Below are 2,729 nucleotides of genomic sequence, written 5' to 3'. Positions count from 1 at the left end.
AAGGCAAGGTGGTGTAGGCAGCTGGGAAAAGAATCTCCAAACACAGAAAAATCGTCCATGAAGACCTCAATAAATTTTTCAATCATGTCCGAAAAGATGGACAGCATGCATCTTTGGAAAGTGGCAGGTGCATTGCACAATCCAAAGGGCATGCGTCTATAAGCAAAAACTCCATATGGACAAACAAATGATGTTTTCTCTTGATCACTAGGATCAACTACTATTTGGTTGTAGCCTGAATATCCATCCAAGAAGCAATAGTAAGCATGTCCGGCAAGCCTTTCAAGCATCTGATCCATGAATGGGAGTGGGAAATGATCCTTTCTGGTGGCTTCATTGAGCTTCCTGTAGTCTATGCACATCCTCCACCCAGTGACGGTTCTTGTGGGTATGAGTTCGTTCTTCTCATTTGGCACCACAATTATGCCACCTTTCTTGGGAACTACATGGATGGGACTAACCCATGGGCTATCAGAAATGGGGTAGATTACCCCTGCCTGCCATAACTTCATGACTTCCTTTTGTACCACTTCTTTCATGACGGGATTCAATCTTCTCTGAGCTTGAATGGAGGGTCTAGCATCCTCTTCTAACAAGATTTTATGCATGCATATGGATGAACTTATCCCCTTCAAATCAGCTAGGGTCCATCCAATGGCATCTTGATGAGTTTGCAGCACCTTGATCAATTCTTCTTCCTGTTCTTGGCTAAGGGCAGAGCTAATGATAACAGGGTGACTCTCATCACTACCCAAGTATGCATACTTGAGATTAGGGGGCAATGCTTTGAGCTCAGGTTTTGGTGCTTCCTTCTCTTCTTTCACTCTCTCTGGCATGCTTAGCATGGTTGTTTCAGCACCCTTGATATCACTAACTTCAATATCCTTGGTGAACTCCTCCTCTGCCACTTCCTTTATTGTTTCCTCAAAAGTTTCTTGTACTGCAATGTCCACTACATCAACCCTCATGCATTCCCTTAGTGATTCTGATGGATAGCTCATTGCCTTGAATACATTAAACACCAATTTCTCATCATGTAGTCTAAGAGTGAGTTCACCCTTTTGTACATCTATGATGGCTCCAGCAGTAGCCAGGAATGGTCTTCCCAGAATTATTGAAGCTTTGGCTTCTTCCTCCATATCTAACACCACAAAATCAGCAGGAAATATAAAATCTCCCACTTTCACCAACAAATCCTCAACTATCCCATGAGGGAATTTAAAAGTTCGATCTGCCAATTGGAGGGCCATTCTTGTTGGTTTAGCTTCCTCAATCTTCATTCTTCTCATCATTGTTAGAGACATCAAATTGATACTGGCCCCTAAGTCACACAAGGCCTTCTCCACCATGACTTCTCCTATGATGCAGGGGATTTGGAAACTGCCTGGATCCTTCAATTTCTGAGGCAATTTGTGCTGGATGATGGCACTGCATTCTTCAGTTAACAACACAGTTTCCTCGTTTCTCCAGCTTCTTTTCTTGGTCATTAATTCTTTTAAGAATTTTGCATAGAGTGGCATTTGCTCTATTGCCTCAGCAAACGGAATATTGATTTGAAGCTTCTTGAAAATCTCCAAGAACCTGGAGAATTGGCCATCCTTTTCACTTTTCATCAAACGTTGAGGATATGGTGCTTTAGGTGTATAAGGCTTCAGGACCTCTTTTTCTTTTTCTTTTGTTGCGGATGGTGTAAAAGATTGTCCTTGTTCCTTGTCTCTCACATGTTCCCTTGCTTCATCCTCTGTGGTTTCCTTTGATATCTCCTTTAGATTCTTTCCACTTCTGAGGGTTATGGCCTTACATTCTTCCCTTGCATTAGCCTTGGCAGCATGAGAAACGCTTGTCCCAGGGTTTTGCTTAGACAAATACAAAATTTGATTTTCTAGCTTCTGGATGGCAGCTCCTTGGTTTTGCAGGTTAGAATTTACTTCTTCCTTAAAAGCTTTCAATTCGGTTATGTCTTGACTCATGGTTGCAAGCATTCCTTCTATCCGGTTTAATTGATCTTGAAATTGTTGGTTCGGATTAGGTTGGGTAGGTTGATTATTTTGGCCATGATATGATGGTTGGGAGTAAGTGTTTTGTGTGGCTTGGTATGATCTTTGGTTGGAGTTTTGGTATGTGGAATTGTTATGTTGGTTGTAGTTGTAAGGTTTGTGGTTTTGTGGTTGGGTTTGTTGGTTCCCCCACCCAAAGTTTGGGTGATTTTTCCATCCTGGGTTGTAAGTGTTGGAGTGTGGATCATATGATTGCCTTTGTTGGTTTCCCACATAGTTGGCCTCTTCCCAATCACCTCCTTCAATGCTTACTTCCTCTTGATCTTGTGTGTGTATTGCAGCCACTTGCTTTGTTTCTAATTGCCTGGTAAGCTCTGCTAGTTGCTTGGCAAACACCTTGTTTTGGGCTAGAATTGTATCAACATGGTTCAGCTCCATGACTCCCTTAGTGTTGTGCCTTTCTGATGCATAGTAGTACTCATTCTCAGCCACTGTCTCAATCACTTCAATGGCCTCTTCCACAGTCTTTTTCCTGTTCAATGAACCTCCTGATGAATGGTCTACAGCCTTCCTTGATTCATAAGAGAGTCCATCATAGAAAATATGCAATTGCACCCAATCATGAAACATGTCTGGTGGGCATTTCCTTGTCAAATCCTTGAATCTCTCCCATGCCTCGTAGAGAGTTTCACCATCTTGTTGTCTAAAAGTTTGAACCTCAGATCGAAGCCT

General features: G+C 42.2%; 1 non-coding gene across 1 annotated transcript; it reads left to right on the top strand.

The window, feature by feature from the left end:
* The first annotated feature begins 2,625 nt into the window (after positions 1-2,625).
* On the top strand, positions 2,626-2,729 carry LOC148571437 (small nucleolar RNA R71). Its single transcript, XR_015908030.1, has one exon. It is a non-coding gene; the product is annotated as a small nucleolar RNA R71 (small nucleolar RNA).

This window comes from Arachis ipaensis, chromosome B3 (genome assembly GCF_059453495.1).
Source record: "Arachis ipaensis isolate K30076 ecotype BB chromosome B3, ASM5945349v1, whole genome shotgun sequence".
In the NCBI taxonomy this organism is placed as follows: domain Eukaryota; kingdom Viridiplantae; phylum Streptophyta; class Magnoliopsida; order Fabales; family Fabaceae; genus Arachis; species Arachis ipaensis.
Note: the sequence above shows the minus strand (reverse complement) of the source record. Positions and strands in the feature narration are given on the sequence as shown.